Source organism: Eptesicus fuscus, chromosome 10 (assembly GCF_027574615.1).
Source record: "Eptesicus fuscus isolate TK198812 chromosome 10, DD_ASM_mEF_20220401, whole genome shotgun sequence".
NCBI lineage: Eukaryota > Metazoa > Chordata > Mammalia > Chiroptera > Vespertilionidae > Eptesicus > Eptesicus fuscus.
Genome location: NC_072482.1, coordinates 22,129,612 through 22,150,707, shown reverse-complemented (window position 1 = coordinate 22,150,707; position 21,096 = coordinate 22,129,612). Strand labels below are relative to the sequence as shown.

Below are 21,096 nucleotides of genomic sequence, written 5' to 3'. Positions count from 1 at the left end.
TTTTAAGAAGCATATTTTTTTACTCTATTTTGTCTGTAAAGTAACAGCAAGAAATAGCATTCTTGTGTGGTAAGACTAGTGATTACAACTCAAGGAATTTTTTTAAAAATATATGCTTTATTGATTTCAGAGAGAAAGGGAGAGGGAGAGAGAGTGACAGAAACATCAATGATGAGAGAGAATCATTGATATGCTATCTCCTGTATGCCCCCTACAGGGGATCAAGCCTGCAACCTGGACATGTGTCCTGACTGGGAATCAAACCATGACCTCCTGGTTTATAGGTCAATGCTCAACCACTAAGCCATGCCAGCTGGGCTTAAGGAATTTTTAGTACAATTTTATAAACATTACTCACAATGTTTATCCATTTTTAAACTTTTTTATTGATGTTAGAGAGAAAGGGCAAGAGGAAATTGATTTGTCATTTATCTATTTTTATATAGATAACTATTTACTATTTCTGTTATTTTGTATAAAGAAAAACAGGTATCTGTGTCCTTTAAAGGTAAAAATGCTAATTCTTTCTCTAAAACTTGTGTTTTGTAAACATAACCTAAATCTTTTTTTTTTATTTTTTGCCAGAATTGCAGAAGCTATATAGATATTCTCAATGGATAACTGAACAATAGATGATGAATTTTAAGTTTTCTTCTGCCCCAAGAGTGTCATGATTTTGATAGGAGCTTAATATACTTTCCTGACCCCATTGTTTCTTTACCTCCTGTTCCACTTCATTGGTCCCAGTGTGACTATTTATCACAGTTGTCCCGCAAACACCAGTTTGACATTCAGCGTAGCCAAGGATTATATAATTCTTCTCGAGGACCTAGTGACTGGGCAAGGGGTTATGTCTACACCTAAATTTGGCAAGTTAAGAGTCCTCACTACTAATTTGCTAGCTTGAGACTGTCACCATCTATCTTTTCCATGGTATCCTAGGATCCCACCTAAGAGTGAGTCCAACACAGAGAAGCCAGAAGACAGAGAAAGGCAGAACAGCAATGAGATGCAGAGAGGCAGAACACTGAATACAGCATTTGAACTCCTAAATTCAGCTGTGCCTAAAGTCTTCCAGTTACACCAGCCAATGATGTCCTTTTTATCAGAAGCAAACTGAGTTGAATTTCTGTGACCAGCAACCAAAACCAAAATGTGTGCATATGCCTAGTCCATAGTAAGTGCTTATTAAATCATATATACATACCAACAACCATGCTTTAAAAATTATAGGCTTTTATAGTTAGACTACAGGCCCAGTGCACGAATTTGTGCATCAGTGGGGTCCCGCGGCCTGGCCTACAGGATCGGGCCGAAACCGACTCTCCAACATCCCCTAAGGGGTCCTGGATTGCAAGAGGGCACAGGCCAGGCCAAGATACCCCACTGGTGCACGATTGGGACTGGGGAGGGATGCAGGAGGTTGGCCAGCCGAGGAGGGACTGCAGGAGGGCTCCAGGGTGTGTCTGGCCTGTCTCGTTCAGTCCCGATCAATCAGCAGCAAGTTAACCTACCAGTCGGACATCCACCCCCTGGAGGTCAGTGCACATCATAGCGAGCGGTTGAGCAGCCTTAGTATATTATTAGCATACTAGAGGCCCGGTGCACAAAATTCGTGCACAGGGGTGTTGTCCCTCAGCCCAGCCTTGCACCCTCTCCAATCTGGGACCCCTTGAGGGATGTTCGACTGCCCGTTTATAGGGATCGGGTCATGGGGGTGTGGCCAGACTGGGTGAGGGGCTGATGGCTGTTTGCAGGCTGGCCACAGCCCCTGGTGACCCAAGCTCCCAGCCCTGCCTTTCTTTTTTTTTTTTTCAGCGCCTCCTTGAGAGGAGGCCAGGGCTGGCTGGAAGCAGGTATCTGGGATTTATTGATCTTCTATAATTGAAACTTTGCAGCCTTGAGCAGAGGCCAGGGCTGGCCAGGGCAGGCAGGAAGCTTGGCTTCCTCCATCACCGGAGGCAACCCAAGCCTCCTGCTCGCTCCGGCTCCATGGTCACCACCATCTTTGTTGGGTTAATTTGCATACTTGCTCCTGATTGGCTGGTGGGTGTAGTGGAGTGATGGTCAATTTGCATGTTTCTATTTTATTAGTGTAGATTACACTTTGATTGGTTGAACGGACGAACGGACACTTAGCATATTAGGCTTTTATTATATAGGATTATACTATAGATATATATTCTTGTTCTCAGAGACAAAGAGAGATTAAAGTGTTTCTCACAATCAAATTGTTCTTCATTTGCATATCTCCTGAGATCAGAAGATCTCATTTCTGTTACAAGTTATATACCCCTCAATTTATCTACAATATGGGTGACACTATCAGTAATAATTAAGGCCTCAGAGAGACATTAGAAGTTCTCAGGAACAAGTAATGAGGGAGTAAATGAAGAGACAGTTTTCAAGTTGAGTTTAGGGGTGTTTTGTATGTTGTGGATTTTGTACTTTTTTAAACAAGATTAAGATACTCAGCAAATTAGAATTTTCTGTTTCTGTTATTACTACCCATTCCCTGCTTTTGTGTTGCACTGAAAATGAAAATTTTTTTAAAAAGCAATTTATTACAAAGATCGTGCATTGATCTTAAATACCTGAAAGGCACCTGTTTCAATTAAACACCTGTTTCAATTAAACATCTTTCCAACACTATATTATGTATCACAAACAAAAGATGACTAAAACAGGCTCACTGTAGGATGTAGCTCTTCAGATGTTAATACTACATATTAACTATTAAATAACTTCAAATGTGGACTAGGTATGTTAATGCTACATAGCAACACTAATACTAGACAGCACCAAGTCCAAGTTGGAGCCTGGGTGTGGTTGTGGGGAAAAGAGGTGTGGAGCAGGGAGCACAAAGGAGATGCAGATAAATTCCTTCTGACAGACAGGGGAGGCTTTCTTGGAAAAGTGGCCTTTGAGCTGGCTTGGCTGAAGAGCCAGATTTCAAAAGCCTGAATTGGAAACATGGTAGAACAAAAGCTTGCAGCAGTAGTCATCAGCATGAGGACAGGGTATGTTAGTAAACACAACAGGCTCAGGTGTAGGAGTTCATGGGCAAGTTCAGCATACAGAAACAATTAGTTGTAGGTGAAGAATATCAGGAGAGGAGCTTACTGTCTTCAGTGGGCTTTCAGAATTCTCAAAATGTCAAGGAGTTAAGGGGACTAATACAATGAGGTCCATGCAACTCGTCAGACTATTAAAAATGCGCTACATTACCTAATTACCTATGGTAACCAATGAGACAGAACACGCCTCTTCTTCCACCATTTTATGTTTCAGCATTAGAAACTTTGAGTTGAACTATAAAAAATATTCAGCCCATCACTGTTTATATTACCAAAAATCAAAAGCAAACAAAATTATAAACTATCTACATGTCAAGCAGTAGCTTGTCAAATAAATTATACTATCAACACTATTCCAACAAAGTCACATTGTAGAAGAATATTGAATGAGAACAATAATGTTCATATATGTTGTTAAGTGAGAAGAAAACAGGTTACCAAACACTATATACAGAATTAATCGTGTGCTTGCGTTGTAAGTGTGTATGTGTGGATGTAAAGCAAGGAGATTATACTCCAAGGCGGTAGCTAGATGATAAGATTACATACATATATATTGCAAGTGCTTTCATTTTCTTCCCTTTGCTTATTTGTGCTTAAGCTGAGAATTCATTACTCTTGTAATGTAAATATATAGAGAGATACATATAGTTATATATGAATATGTATGTACTTATAGATGTACAAGGCTTAATTCTTTACCTGGGAGAAAGTGAATTTAAAGTAAACACTGAGATTTAGATGTTTACTGAGAAAGAACCTGAGAAAGTAAATGAATGAATGCTCTCTGTTTCTGAAATAAGAGCTCTGCCTACTACACAACTTAGTCAAACCCTTCAAAAGCCAATAGTCAACCTTCGATTTGTTTATTTAATTCTGAGACCATTCTTAGGCTACCATCATTTCAGTCAGAATACATACAATGTTGAACTTTGCCATAATACAATTTCATGTAATATATATTTTAAATAACTAGAATAAAGAGACTAAGCTCTTTCATTTCCTTTCAACATTATCTCACAAGGACCTTTCAAAATTACTTAATGATTATTTCATTGAAACTACAACTAATTGACATGTTATTAGTTGTATGCAATAGGTTAAGTTACATAAGATCTAAATTTATATAATTTGGAATAATGCATTAAAGATAAGGCCTGGAGTTGTGATTGAGGGTGGATGGTGGTGTGTAGCTGAGCGCTACAGAATACCTTAAAGGGTAAGAAAGTGTCTCTACATGCCAAGCCTGTTATTTTACTCTCAGCACAAGTAAATAGGGTGTTTCCCAATTTGTGTCCCTTCGCCTAACATTTATCTCTGTGGGAGATAAAGCATAGACTAATATTAATTGTCAAGCAAATACTATCAATACTAATCTTGTATGTGTGTCCACATTCCGTAGCTTAATAACGGGCCAGCAACAAGTGATGCCAAGACTTATTAATGACGCCAGATCCCTGACCCAGCAGAAGTGTGAGCACACAGGTGGGTTCAAAACAACAACAGGTTTATTCAGCTATGCTCCTGGTGGTCTGCTGTTTATACTAGTGTAAGGCAGATGCTTTCAGCCTTCACAGGACACCAGAAGCACCTGAGATTATTAAACACCGATACCAGAGCCTCAGCCACGAGCATTAGCTCTCCATTGGTCTTTGATGGGCTGTAGGTATTTCCTGGAAGCCCACAGAGGATTATAACCCAGCCAAGGTTGAGATGCCTGGTTCAATGTTGGGCTATGTCTATGCACATTTAAGACATCAAATGTCTAATTCTTTTGAAATAAATTTTGTCATTTTATTCCATGGACCTTCAAGGAAAGGCTACAACTATCCAGACAAGCCAGGACAACATTAGCATTTCCTTTCAAGTGTGACATGCATCTCCTTTCCTTACTGTCCCTGACTTTCTCTTGGAGCAGCTCTTGGTCCTGAATCCTGGCTGTTGAAGAGCAGTTTGCAAAGACCAAAAGTTCAACTCAGAAATTTCAGAGAGATGTGGTCTAAAACTCAGGCAGTTCAGGACTTCTCCCCATCTTGCCCTGTCTCCATCACTAGCAGGTATTTCTAATCTATTCGCAACCTCCTACTAAAATACTTGAAACACACCCATGCCACCCAAGGCTCAGCCTGGCACCTTCACCTGGGCCCTGTGGGAACGCTCTTCTCTCGAGGGAAAAATATATTTAGCTTGTGCCTTGATCTTTCCTTTTACTTCCTCCCCAATAACTGAAATCTTCCCCTTTCCTCAAGTTCCCTTTCAATTAAACATCTTTCTAACAGAGTGATGGAAGACAGTGGTTCTTACACTTTCCAATCACTCCCCTCTATGAGCACACACCTACTGGAAGCTAGAAGCACATCAAGGCACCCCTCAATTCTTGATTTCCAACCTTTGGTCTCTGCCATTTCCTAATAACCTCTGTTCTCTCAAAATCCACTTTCACCACAAGGACCACCTAGTCTCAGCCCATGACAGATGATACAGATCTGTCATCTTCTGGCTACAGGACAATTATCCACCTTCCTTTATTATTTTAGCACCTTCCTCTTCAACTCGGTCTCTTCTGTTTCCCCTAAAGGGGAATATGGATACTGATAACCTTTCCAGACTCTGATCTCAAGGTAGAACCTGACCTTTTCAGCAAAAATGCCTTTTACTTCCACTGTACTTCTGCCACCTACTGACAGATATCACCATGCCTTGGACTCTCACTGGGAAGGGTTCCTCTCTCAATGCCTAACTCTACAAGTACCTCTCTTCCATCTCACCCCTTCTCTTCTTCCTCCGCGACTCCCATGGTTTTCTTCAATAGTGAGCTAAGCTTCTTAAAAAAGAGTCCAATCTGCTGCCCACTTTCTCGCCAAGATTTACTATATAATCCCTTGAAGGCTGCATAGCTCACTGAAACAGAGAAATTAAGAGCACAGACATGAGTTTGTGTTCAACATGTGACGCATTGTGTAATCTTGAGAAAAATATTTCATCTCTATAGAGTTTGGTTTCCCTCTATAACATGTGGGAGGGGGATAAAAAAAAAAACAACTTCTACATCACAGATATTGCTGAGAGGATTAAATGACCTAATGCAATTGACTCTTAACACGTGCTACATTTTATTCTCCTTGTTGGCATTGTTTTTTGTTTGTTTGTTTGTCTGTTTGTCTGTTTGTTATTCTCTAGCTTGGACACACACATGCATTTGAACACCTTAGTTGAAGTTCAGCAATGACACCAGGTCATGGGTCAGCAGATTTCAATCCTCATCTGTCACCAAAGCTGCATCCTCCTTGGGTTCCTCCTGACCCTGCACTCTCCTACAGTCCTCCCTGCTAACTCTGCCATCATATTGTTCACTTCAACCTTCAAATGTACCAGTCCTTCTCTAGAGGCACACATATTCCTTCTATTGGTTAAAACTATTAATTGTATATATTTATTGTTCTAGCTCCAACTTTGCTTTTCCAACTCCCTGCTGGGATATTTTCACATGGTTAAATTGGTAGAAGCTCGGGTCAAATGCCTGCAAGGAAATTTGCCCCATATCCACACAACTTGTTCCTTCTATACAAATGGTAGAACCATCCTCCTGCCTCTAGGTTCATATCATCCACCTTCTATCTCCTTCCCTCCTACTAACCAGTCACATTTCAAATCCCATGAATTTTGCCTCTGTTAACATCCATCTTCTTTCCATTCACTGACCACTTCTCTTTGCCCATTCCCCTTCATTTGTCTCAAGCAAAGTTTTTCATCTACCTCCCATGTAACTTTGACACTGAACAAGAATTACAGTTTCAGAGAAACCACTCTAGTATCATGAACATTTCAGCAATGAGTAACTTTCATTGGAAAAGCTCTATTATCTAATTCCAAATGCTGTAAACTCAGTTTCATTGCAGTATTTCCAAACATCATAGTTACTTGTGTTGAATATAGGCCAGACAACTTTTTTTTCAATCTAACATCAAGCACTTTCAACTATTTGCTATTACTTTTCTCCCTCAGTGAGTGCCAAATTAGCTCAATTTTAGTACATTTTCAAGGGCTGGCAAACAAGGCTATCCTGAACAGCAAGCAGAGAAAATGGCTGCATAGATAGGACTTCAAGGGGCAAGAAATTTCTCTGTCCCTGGTTCATTTGCAACAAGGCACTATATCCAAGGTGTTTCCCCTATGGTCATGATTATATTTGAAGAAATAAGATAAAAATGTTAATTTTGACAACTTGTAATAGCAAATAATGGATGCAATCTTCATGTCAGATAATAGTGGATTATTTAAATAACTTAGGATACAATCATGTAACACAAAACCATGGAAATATTAAACATGGCTTATTAGCATGTTTAAAGATATTAAAAAATCATCAAAAATTAAGAGAAAAAGGCACAGTTTAAAAGTTTCACATAGTATGATTCCATTTTGTTATGTTAAGAATACATATCAAAATTAGCAGGAGTAGTCTTGAAGAACTGAGATGATGAGATTTTTTTAAATTTTTTGTTTGGCTATATTTTCTATATATTCTAAAATAAAAAAGAAATAAAATAAAAAATAAATTATAGAAAGAGAAAAAAGTTTTCTTGTTATTAAAAATAACAGTCCAAAAAAAGTAATGCCTATACCTTAAGGATAGTCTTTTATTGGTCAACATCTAGAGTCAATATAATTAGGTTATTCAACATTTGTGGAAAACATATATTGATAGAGTCTTGAGAAAGAGAAGACATGAGTTTCCGAATTCACTAGAAGGAAGAAAAAGATAGCCACCAATGACAGTTGGTCAAAAAAAGGGAGGATAAAAATACCAGCTTCCCCATTTAATAGTCTTGTCTAGAGAGAACCTGACACTAAATACAACTGACCTTAAAGAAATGCAAAATTAGAGGTCTCTGCCAAATATGCTGGTGTTCTGTCAACATCCATAGCAAATCTACCAGCATAATAAAATAGGTCTTGATGACTCACAGGAAAATCAAATTTATATGTGTGCCACTAGCATATTCCTTGAGAAGGATAAAGCTCTCACAATTTGGTCATGCACAGTGTCACCGCGTCACATGAATTTCTAATGAGGGAAATAGAATTCAACAATGTGGAGCCAAGTTTAAAATAGCTATATTCAAAATAAATATAACATTTTAAAATAAAAATCTAGACTTCCTACGTGCCAAATATTATGTATAATCCCATGAGCCATTTCCTGTTACACAAGCTCAATATGAATATTTATTCTACTCTTGCCTATTCTAGATGCACCTAAACAGCACTAGAGAAAAACTTTTAAAGGAACTTTTAAAGTAGGAATGCTTGGTTCCCTGAGTCCTTTCCACTGGTCAGCTCTTGCTATTTCTTTCTCATACCTGTGGCATTAATTTCACTGAGCAGTACCCCTTAAAGGCTTCATAATGGAAGTACAAATTAATTTACAATTTCTGAATGACATTTAAGCTCTTCTTTTGAAGTAAAGTTACACTGAAAAAAGCCTGTCCCCAAAAGAAAAGATGGCTTCCCAACACCTAAAATTTGGCCAAAGGAGCCATGTGTTAGGCCTACATTTTTGAACAATAATGAACATGGGCCCATTTGTTTGAAATACATCCCAAAAACTGCAATTTTTCAGGAGGAAAAAAAAGAAACCAAGGTGTACATTTTCAACAAGATTGAGAGATTCTGAGGCACACAGTGTTTCGTTTGGGCCAGAGTAATCGGACTGACATGGGAAAAGAACGCAGTCCCTATCATACCAGTAGCATACATCCTGTGTACAGACTGGAGGACAAGCAGCAGAGCACAGCTGCTTGGCATTCTGTTTTCATTCACTCCAAAAGGATTGTGGCAGCCTTTTAAATTGATTGTGGCTTTTAATTCTTGAATCAGGAACCACAGCTCAAGGTAATTGGCACATTTGTCAAATTTAAAGACTAAATATTTTAAATCACTAGACTATTTGCTCTTTGCTGTGAATCACTAAATCTGCACTAGGAACAAAATGATAATGTAAGTGTTCTTTTTTCAAATTCCAAGGAATTTGGTTTTTACTCCACTTGCAAGATAAGAAAGAAGCACTAAGTCATCATCTCTTCGGTAACTCTGAGATAAAGCACGTAACTTCCCATAGGTCTGAATCTCCTTGGTTCCATAGCCAATGCCTCCATTCCAGCCTACCTACATCTCACAATGTTTAGTTAAGTGAGGCTCTGTCTTGCTCCCCAATTCCAGTTTCTCTTCATTCTTATCCATTACACACACTATTGCCATATTTGCTAGGTAAAACTGTGGACTCTGCTACTTACTCAATTTTGCTCTCCAGTGTAACTCCCCCACTTCTTTCTACACAGTAGCTTGCCATTCATTGGCATCCTAGTCCTGAATTCTAAGAGAGAGCCCAGCCCATCTATGATCTGCCTGATATCATTCTCTGTGCTGGCTCTGAAATGGCTGGATCCCTTGCTCAGTTAGCTTTGCATAGAGGTGGGTGGAGAATATACTTGGCTCAAAACCTTAAAGTCATTGGGCTGTGGGTAGAGCAGCTTTCCTTAGAGAAGGTTGAGACCGGGCAAAAATAAAAACATCTGGAATAAACCCAAACACCAAGAAGAGAAATTACATAGATGCTGAACCTGGCATGCTGTGCTAAGCTTCTTCAATTCAGCTCAATTTTTCAACAGTGATCTTTTCAATTCACTACAGTTTAACCACAAGGGAGATAGGTAAAAACTCTTATTAACTGAAAACATGATTTTTACTTTAAAACAATCACAACATGGAAAAAAATACAAAATTCACATTCCTTTTTTAAGATAAAATTAATAAATTTGCTTTAAAAAAAATGTATAGCTTGGAGGAGACAGCATTAGGCTGTACAAAGCACTGGGGAGTACTTGTTCCACTCTCCTGACTTGAGGCTACCCCAAAGGAAGCAGCACTGGGTCTAAACGTTTAGGGGCGGGGTGTGGTGGGGTGTGGTGGGGTGCTATGCAGCCACACTGTGAAAAAAATCTCCAAATGCTTTGAGACTTTTGCTTATAATTTATACTGACATCATATAATGCCTCTCCATCTTTCCAGATAACACCTTGTGTCTCCTTCATGCCTCCTTTCCTATTCATGGCCCCCTCCCTACCTCTCAAGCCAGTTAAATATTCATTACTACGGGATGATGAGGATGAGTATGAAGCTATAACGGTTAATGTTATGTGTCAGCTTAACTGGGTTAAGGGATGCCCAGATTCCTGGTAAACATTATTTCTGGGTGTGTCTTGTGAGGGTGTTTCTGGAAGAGATTGGCATCTGATGACTAAGGAAAGAAGATCTGACCTTGACCAATGTGGGCAGGCATCTTCCATTCCTTTGACTACCTCAATATGACAAAAACACAAAGAAAGGGTGCATTCTCCACTCTCTTCTTTTTTTTTCCTTTATTGATTAAGGTATTACATATGTGTCATTACCCCCTATTGCCCCCCAACCCCACTCCTGTTCATGCCCTCACCCCCCTGGTGTTTGTGTCCATTGGTTATGCTTATATGCATGCATACAAGTCCTTTGGTTGATCTCTCCTCCTTACCCCCATCCTCCCCTACCTTCCCACTGAGGTTTGACAGTCTGATGGATGCTTCTCTGTCTCTAAATCTGTTTTTATTCATCTGTTTATGTTGTTCATTATATTCCACAAATGAGTGAGATCATGTGATATTTATCTTTCACTGACTGACTTATTTCGCTTAGCATAATGCTCTCCAGCTCCATCCATGCTTTTGCAAATGGTAGGAGTCCCTTTCTTTTTACAGCAGCATAGTATTCCATTGTGTAGATGTACCACAGTTTTCTGATCCACTCATCTGCTGATGGGCACTTAGGCTGTTTCCAAATCTTAGCTATGGTAAATTGTGCTGCTATGAACATAGGGGTGCATATATTATGATTGGTGTTTCCAGTTTCTTGGGATATATTCCTAGAAGTGGGATCACTGGGTCAAATGGTAGTTCCATTTTTAGTTTTTTGAGGAAACTCCATACTGTCCACTCTCTTCTTGAACTAAGATGTTCATCTTCTCCTGCCCTTGGACATTGGAGCTCCTAGTCTTGGATTTTCATACTTGAACTGAATTATACCAGTGCTTTCCTGTTTCTCCAGCTTGCAGACAGCCTGTTATGGCATATCTCATTCTCCATAATTATGTGAGTCAATTCCCATAATAAACCTCCTCTTATATTTTATATCTATATAAAGAGATACCCTATCAGTTCTGATTCTTTGCAGACTCGCTAATACAATGATCATGATAATGATGATGACGATGACGATGACTGATCCCGACAATGCTTATTACATCTAAGGAGGTTATTATTACTCACGAAAAGACTATGAGTAAAAGCCATAGATTGTTAAAAGGGAGTTAAATCCCAGTGGAAACTGCTGGTCCTCTGAATAGCATTCATTCCCTTTCTTTCCCTACAAGAACCCTGATATTGTTAAGTTAGGCACCTTTCCCACACAAATCCCATGTGAACTATGGGAAACTGACCTTATTCCAGCAACAGGGAAAAATCCTAATTTCTAAGCCAGTGGTTTTCAATAATATTGGTGACAAGTCTGCATGGTGACAGCTGATTACTAGAATTAGTGGGGTAATCACACTGTAAGGTATAAAAATGTCAAATCACCATAATGTACACCTAAAACTAATATAATTAATATTACATATCAACTATACTTACTTTAAAAAAAAAAAAGAATGGCTATAATGAAAAATGCTGAAAATACCCAAGTGTCAGTAAAGACACCGAGCACCTAGAACTCTCTCACATTGCTGGCAGGAATGCAAAATGGTATTGCCACTCTGAGAAGACAGTTTGACAGTTTCTTATAAAGGTATACATACACTTATATGGCCCCAAAGTCCTCTCCTAGTTACCTTCCCTAGAGAAATGAAAGTTTACATTCACCCAAAAAAAATAACCTGCATACCAAGTGTTTATAATAACTATACGCATAATAGACCCAAACTGGAAACAATCTAAATGTCCTTCAGTGGGTGAATGGTTAAACAAACTGTGAATCTTCCTCAGCAATAAAGGAGCAAAGTATTGATGTATTGAAGCATGCAACAACTTGGATGGATCTCAAGACATTAAGCTGAGTGAAAGGTTATATTCTGTATGATCCTACTCATAGGACACCCTCAAAGAGATATAACTATAGTTTTGGGGAGTAGATCGGTGGTTGCCTGGGGTTAGGAGGAGGGTTAAGATATAACTACAAAAAGGAAGATTTGAAATTTCATATTGTGTCCCCACAGAAAAAAATTTTTTAGCGTGACTAAACTGTATTGTATCCTGATGGTAGTGTATTCATATCTTACATGTGTTAAAATGTATAGGATTATACATAAAAGTCAATTATACTGTATGTTAGTTAAAAAACAAAATAAAAATAATTACCAAATATATATGCTATAGCTTTTCACTTTGCAGCAGCTTCTCAAACAAATTAAAGTTATTTAGCAAAGAAGAGATACACACATTAGAAAGTTATAGTGTATAAATGAGAGAGAGAGAGGAAAAAAAACACTGAGAGAGTTGAGTGGGGAGAAATATTTCTGGATAAGAATGTAGACACAGATAAAAGGTAACCTGGATCTTGAAGGATTGGTAGAAGTTTTAATATTTTTTTAAAATGTATAATATTAGTACAACAGAAGGAATATTTACCCATATAATACAGTCCAACAATATACAACTATAGAACTAAATGGTGAAACACACACACACACACACACACACACACACAACTGATTACTACTAATTACACTCCCCAGGATAACCACCCTTAACTTGAACATAACTTAGTTTATACCCTCCCAAACTCTTTTATACATAAACAAATGCTGAATATATAGTATATTGTACATACTGATCTCAGAATACAGACATGAAATGATTATATTTTTCTTTAATATCTGTAATCATGCTCTCTCAGATTTTGCTATATTACCCCTAAAAACAGCTGGGGAACATGCCATAGTTTTGTGGTGCCTTTCAGCCACTAAAACTAACTCACTAAGCAGTTGTTGTTTTTGAGGAAAAGGTATTAGCCTGAAATGATCACAAGTAATACCTAACTTGTCAAGAATTTGAATAAATTTGCAAAAAAATCAAGAATTTAAAAGAACAAATCTGTCTAGGTTAATATTATCTTACATATGTTATATCAAATATGCATGTTCAGCTAAATTAATAAATTTATGAGTAGACTTGATTATTTCATCTATATCCCTATAGATTTGCATATTCAAGTTAGCCAAAAAAAAAAATACCTTTATGTTGTCCCTATCAGAAAAATGAGGAATTACCTCACATTCAGAATCATTTTATGTCAAATATATATATACAAATGTATATTTTGTGTTTTATTTTTTAATCAGTATAGGATCTACACAAGATTTGTTACTTTTACATATTTTTCTTACTTTTCATATTATTGATGACTTGTCAGTGTAATTAAATCTTTTTTAATCATTATTGTTGAAAGTATTACATATGTTCCCTTTATTTCTCCACTGACCTCTTCTAGGGGAGGGTGGGTGGTGGGTGGGGGAGACTTGTGTGGAAAAGATCAACCAAAGAACTTATATGCATACTTGAGGCCTGGTACATGAAATTCGTGCATAGAGGGGGGGTTCCCTCAACTCAGCCTGCACCCTCTCCAATTGGGGACCCCTTGCAGGATGTCCAACTGCCATTTTAGGCCTGATCCCAGGGATTGGGCCTGAACCGACAGTCAGACATCCCTCTCACAATCTGGGACCACTGGCTCCTAACTTCTCACCTGCCTGCCTGCCTGATTGCCCCTAACTCCCTCTGCCTGCCAGCCTGATCACCCCCAACAGCCCTCCCCTGCAGGCCTGATGTTGCCCCCAACTGTCCTCCTCTGCTGGCCAATTTGGTTCTGATTGGTCGGTTCCTATGCCAGCGTCAAAAGCTCCGCCTCCTAGGCAGCCATTGGCTCCCCACAGCACCCAGATTTGGTTCTGACTGGTTGGTTTTAATGCCAGTCAGCATCAAAACTCTGCCTCCTAGGCAGCCATTGGCTCCCTACAGCACCCACCTTTGGTTCTGACTGGCTGGTTCCTATACCAGTCAGCATCTCCAGGCCTATCTCTGGGCCTGATCAAAGAGGTGGGGCTTAACAGCAGCCTCCTGCGAAGGCCGGGAGAGAAAGAAAGCCTGGCTGCTGGCAAAGATCAGAAAGAAAAAGGGAGAGAAAGAGAGAGGTAAGTACACTGATCAACAGCTTCCACTGAGGCTGCAGATCAGACCCTGACTCACTTTCTGGTTCTCAGCCCCTGGGCAATCAGTGTTGGGTCGCCAGGCTGCAGCTGGGCAACCCAGCGCTGACTTCCGAATAGTCAGCATTTGGTCCTGAGCAGTTGTTACAATCCTGGGCTTTAAGTATTAAGATAAGCATAACCAATGGACACAGACAATGGAGGAGGGGGTGAAGGCCAGGGCTGGGGAGTGGAGGCAGGCTGGGAGAGGACAATGGGGGGGAAAGGGGACATATGCAATACTTATAATAATAAAGATTTTTTTTTTTAATCAAGCTTTGTTGACAGGGCAACAGATGGAAAACCTTGTTTCTTCCAGCTTCCGATGACTCCAGTATTTCTTAGTTTGTAGCAACATAACCCTAATTCTGCTATCATCTTCAAATGGCTTTGTTTGTGTCTGTCTTCCTATTCTTATCTTAGGACACTAGTTTTCGAATTAATACTTTACCCTAGTCTGGAATGATCTCATCTTGAGATTTTTAACTTAATTCTAGCCACAAACACCTTTTTTTCAAATAAAGTTATAATAGAAGTCTGACTAGATGTATCTTTTGGGAGCATGAGGCACCATGCAACTTACTATACCTTATAACTTATGAACAAGAAATCTGTAAGATTTTGTTAAAAGTGGCCCAACCAGCCCAGCTGGTGTGGTTGAATGAATGGTTGAGTGTCAACTTATGAACCAAGAGGTCACGGTTTGATTTCCAGTCAGGGAACATGCCCAGGATGTGGGCTCTATCCCCAGTAGGGGGCATGTGGGAGGCAGCTGATCAATGATTCTCTCTAATCATTGAAATTTCTACCCCTCTCTCCCTCTCCCTTACTCTCTGAAATAAATAAAAATATTTTTAAGTGGCCCAACTAGTCTATAAGGAATGTACATTCAAATTGTGATAGATAAAAGAGACAAATTCTAGATATTATTGGTCTCTTTCATGTTTGCTAGTAAAAAAAATGGTCAAAACAGTGACTGCTTTAATTTAAATTTTAATAATTAATGAGAATAAACATCTTTTGGCATCCTCGTTGCCATTTTCTCTTTCTTGTTCTGCTTCATGTCATTTTTTCTCTTGTATGTCGCGTTTTCTTTTTCTAATTTTACTCATTGATTTGCAATTGCTCTTGGTTAATAGAACTTGGCTATATAAAATAGGAAGTTAGTATTTTAAACCTTCCTCTGGCAACTCTAGGTGTGAACAAATAGGTCTAGAGCAGTGGTTCCCAATGTGGGGCACATGCCCCACAGAGGGGAAATTTGATTTTTAAGGGGGGCAATTCAAGAATGAGATATTAACAGTGAATTTATTGCATTTCTTACGGTTCTAGGGTCCTCATATACATTATATCCTACCTAATAATAGACAAATATGCAAACTGACCATATCTCCGACACACCCACAAGCCACGCCCACCATCCAATCAGAGCGAGCATGCAAATTAACCCAAACCAAGATGGCTACAGCCACAGAGAGCAAGGTTTCATAGGTAACAGAGGAAGCCAAGCTTTCCGCCTGCCCTTGCCAGGCCTAAGCCTCCACTCAAGCTACAAAGTTTCAATTATAGAAGGTAAACAAATTCAAACAAATGGCAGCAGAATGGAGCTTGAGAGAGCAGGCCAGGGTTGCTGCCGGCAACAGGGGAAGCAAAGCTTTTCAAACACCCTGTCTGGGCCCACCTGCTTAAGGCAACAAAGTTTCAATTATAACCCCAACAGAAATGGCTGTCGGCCGCGGAGGGAGCCCCAGGCTTGGCTCCACTCCAGGCTACAAAGTTTCAATTGTAGAAGGAAAATAAATTCCAGATACCAGGGCCTCCACTTGGGTTGCCAGGGGGCGTGGCCCGCTTGCAAACCACCACAGGCCCCTCGCTCAGGCCGCTCCATGCCCCAAGGGAACCCCCACCTGATCCGGGACACCCTTCAGGGCAAACCAGCTGGCCCCCACCCCTGTACCAGGCCTCTATCCTATCTAATAAAAGAGTAATATGCAGATTGCTCATCACTGCAACACACAATATAGCTGCCCCCATGTGGTCAAAGATCCTGCCCCCATGTGGACACAAGATGACCACCACAAGATGGCCAGCAGAAGAGGGCAGTTGAGAAGGACCAGGCCTGCAAGGGAGGGCAGTTGGAGGTGATCAACTCTGCAGGAGAGGGCAGTCAGGGGTGACCAGGCTGGCAGAGGAGGGAAGTTGGAGGCAAACAGGCTGGCAGCAGAGTGGTTAGGGGGTGACCAGGCTGGCAGGCAGAAGCGGTTAGGGGCAATCAGGAAGGCAGGCAGGCAAGCAGTTGGGAGCCAGCAGTCCTGGATTGTGAGAGGGATATCCGACTGCCCGTTTAGGCCCTATCCGGGATCGGGCCTAAATGGGCAGTCAGATATCCCTTGAGGGGTCCCATATTGGAAAGGGTACAGGCTGGGCTGAGGGACAACCCCCCTCCGTGCACGAATTTCGCGCACTGGGCCTCTAGTAAATATATATTGTGACATATTTATGCATTTCAGTTCTCTATTATGTTTTGTAACTTTATTTGCTATTTTTTCATATCACTTCATATTATTATTTTAACAATTTCTTAGTGATTTCTTCCTCAGCACTTCAACTGTCCTTTCTTTCTTTTATTTTTCTCTCTCATGGATGCCATATTCTTTGGAAGCTTATTTAGACCAAGTTAACCTTTTGCACTCGGATGTTGAGTGTGACTCAACATGGTTAGCATCGAGATTAAAATTACTCTTTGAATGTATCAATAATTTGAAATATAAAAAAATCCAAATAAATAAGTTTGTATGAAAAGAAACTCCAGTTTTTTATTCTACTGCCGTGCTTTGTAAAATCTGGGGTATTTAAAAAATTAAATCCCGAGTAGAATAAAGGAATCGAGAAAAAAGCAAGCGAGTGCAAAGGGTTAATGGCCTTTTAGGCTTCCTCCATGTGAATAGGAGTTCACTTTTTGAATAATAAGAATTATATCTCATGGGCAGAGGGGAGGCAATCAGGATTTTAGAAATGCTTAGGTGGGGCATGGCCAAAAAAAGTTTGGGAATCACTGGTCTAGAGTTACAGCTCTCTATTGTGGAACCCAGTCAGGCCTTTGTTCACTACACTAAGGTTAGTTGGTTGTTTGGTTGGTTTCATTATACAAATCAAATAAGGCTCTACTCAGTGGCCATCTCCACTAAGCAGTATAATAGCTAAAAACATAGGGTCTGCATTAAACACACTTTCAGGAAAAGAATGTGCCAGTTCCTCACTATGCTACTATGGACAAGTCAATCTTGCACAATTTGTTTCCTCATTTTCAAAATGAGAAATACATAAAATAAATGTATACAAACCCTTTGTGCCTGTTTTTCTGTGGAGTATGTGCTCCCTTTTCTCCTCTTCATCAAGTGTCAACTCTCAAAAGAGGCTTTCCCAAAGTCTCTTGAATAGCCACCATTTACTTCCTCACCTTTATCAATATGTATTCCTTCATCCTGTTTTATTTTCATTGTCCATTTGTTACTTGAAATTGCCTTATTTGTTTGTTTAACAGATTATTGTCAGCTCTCTCAACACCCTCCACATTAATGCTGGTCACATGAAGGCTGTGATCTGCTTGGTCATATCCACTCCTTATCCTTGGTACCAAAGAGACAAACATAGCTGAGATTAGCTGTATATATTACATGGCCTCTATTCTGTTCAACTTCATTTCATGGACTACAATGCCTGATATACAGTAAATTCTCAAAAAATATTTTAATAAATAAATGAATTACCAATGAATGAAAGTAAGTAGCCTTATGCATAATAAGTGCTCAAAAATGATGAAAATCAATATAGAAACCTCTATGATTCTACTTGTTAAATTAGTTGAACAATTAGACTAGGGTGGCTTCAATGCCTTAGTAGACCATGTAGTCAAACCAAAACCGAAGCCTGTAATGCCTCAAAGTTAAGAAATCAAAACCTAAGGGCAACCAAGCACAACCATCCAGGCTTCCCAAATAAGGCAACCGCTTAAGTTGTAACAAATGAAATAATTTCCTTGTTTTGCTTCTGTCTCTTCACTATAAAAGTCTCTCCCCCAGCTCCTCTTGGGGGAGAGCTCCTAACCACTTCCAGTTTGGCACTGCCTAATTTGAATAGATTCTTTTCTCAAATAAACTGTTAACATTTTTAATATGCCTCAGTTTATTTTTAACATACTATATTCAACTCAAAACCATTACTTGCTAACAAGTGTCTATGCTATCAAATTCTCTTTCAGATCAAATGTAATGTATTTGCATTGTCATCGTTACTGTCTGCTGAGCAGGCACTTTCTTATTTTTAAATGCTCTAGATATCTGAAAGCGAAGAATTCTATAGTTATTATTTGAGTTTGGTCTAAAGATGATCAGCATCTTAGCATGGCTACACAGCTCAACATACAACTCACATGCAAAGAGACAAACATAGCTGAGATTAGCTGTATATATTACATGGCCTCTATTCTGTTCAACTTCATTTCATGGACTACAAAGCCAAAGGAATTAGGTGACTTAAGCACAAAATTAAAATAAAGCAGGGTTTTTTCCCAAAATATATTTTATTGATTTTTTACAGAGAGGAAGGGAGAGGGATAGAGAGTTAGAAACATCGATGAGAGAGAAACGTCGATCAGCTGCCTCCTGCACATCTCCTACTGGGGATGTGCCTGCAACCAAGGTACATGCCCTTGACCAGAATCAAACCTGGGACCTTTCAGTCCACAGGCCAATGCTCTATCCACTGAGCAAAACCAGTTAGGGCTAACATAAAGTGTTTTTAATTATTATGTTTTGCTTGTTTTGGTTAATGAGTAAACCAACAGCATGAAAGTTTACATATGGGGCTAGCACTCTTTCACTCATTTGAAACCAAATTCACAGTTCAGCACCATGCCAAAAACAAATTTCTAATTTTGTTTCAACGCCAATACTCATTTCTTTCCATCTTTAAACCTGAGAGTCACATTGCCTATACTTGCATCATGCCAAAGAATATTTCATTTTTTGAAAGACAGGTGAACTCTGGCTTTAAGATCAGTCTTGGCCTAATTAATACACTTCAATGACATTCACCCATTTTAAATCCAATATATTTATTTCTCGTGAGTTAGTTTGTGTTTGTTTGTTTTTAAATGGCAGCTCCCAGCATGGTTTTCAGAGGAGTATAATTCAAAGTTCATAAAATGTCATCACACAGTACCACTTTCTCTTACAAATTACCCAGGAAACTAAGATGAAAGTCAAACATTTAAGTTTGACTTTCATCTTAGTTTCTTGGATAATTTATACATAACATGTTATGTACATTTAAACTTTGTACATGACATGATTGAAAATTACTAGAAACACAGTTGCCAAAGATCTTATACAAATTTGTTCATATCCTTTATTAGTGAGACTTTTATTGCTCAAAGATCCAAGAATGAAAATCCTAGGAAATTATTTAAATCTACTTTATAGATTATTTTTATTTTTATGTATCTTCCACACATATCAGAGATAAATTTTACAATAATAACTCTAGTTCTATTAAGTTATATGATTGGGGATGTGGTTTTTTTGAGTTTCTCTCTGAGCTGAGTATTAATAAAACACCCATCTTAATTTAACCAGGAGTTTCAATAATAAAAATCCTTCTAAAATAACATTCTGAACACCTAATGTTTTACAATTTCTCAGTTATCACCCATACCATATCCAATTTCATAAGAGAAAAATAAATATCAGATCCTCAAGAAATATAAAGCAAGGCTGTGAATAGGTAAAAATGATATAGTGCATATAAAAACCCCAAGGATATGCTATGTCATGATGTGCTCAAAAACCTTCTTAGTTTTGAATCAAATTTCCTAGTAAGAAAAGTAAATGTGCTTACTTACATGTGTGAAAGAATGATAAGATAGAAAAAATTAATTTAGTGTTTGTATATAAGAAAGACCGATTTGTTTACTAGGTGTGAAAATTAGGATTCTGAAAGAAGCAAAAGAAAAATGGGCTTCTTTTTATATAACTGTTACAGTTTATAATGACAAAAAATACAGAATACCTTTCTATGGGCATCTGAAAACAAAGACTGAAATGTCAGAAAGAGTGGTTTTTCCATACTTTTGGACTTCATAGATCATAATTGTTTTTTTAAGAATTCATCATCATTTCATAAATAATAAAAAATTAAATCAAAAAATTAAGAAAGGGATTCAAATATTGAAATAAACATAAGCTATTTTATGGGGATTACATCATTCTTATTTTTCTTATTTACTCTAGAGTAAGTAAAACCTGCCACAGACCAGGAGTGATCCACAAACCATTCTTGGCATTCATTCAGTTTCAAAGAGAACACCATGTATGAATGAGGCACTTCTGAGATCCGTACTCTCCCCTTTAAAGACCTCCTCTTTTCAAGGAACTTCAATTCTTCTGACCAAATGTAAGAGAAAACCTCACTCTGAAAGTAATAATCATACATACGTAGACTGAAGTCATATCAGAGAACTAATGTCTGCTGATGAGTTATCAGAAGGCATATTTGATAGTCTACTATGTGCATTTACTCTGGCTCATTTTACAGGCACTCCTGCCACTTGTTTGTACCAGAGCTGACCTTTGGCAGAATGCTGAAGAATAAGGAAATAAGGCGAGGCAGGAACAAGCACGTTCTGAA

At 38.8% G+C, this 21,096-nt stretch overlaps 1 protein-coding gene and 1 long non-coding RNA gene across 2 annotated transcripts in view; one reads left to right on the top strand and one right to left on the bottom strand.

The window, feature by feature from the left end:
- The window catches only part of MLIP (muscular LMNA interacting protein), a 241,872-nt gene that overhangs the window by 199,806 nt on the left and 20,970 nt on the right, over positions 1–21,096 (bottom strand). The window lies entirely within an intron of this gene.
- LOC129150610 (uncharacterized) lies at positions 1,096–21,089 on the top strand. Its single transcript, XR_008557331.1, has 4 exons — positions 1,096–1,177; positions 4,480–4,562; positions 20,700–20,862; positions 21,004–21,089. It is a non-coding gene; the product is annotated as an uncharacterized LOC129150610 (long non-coding RNA).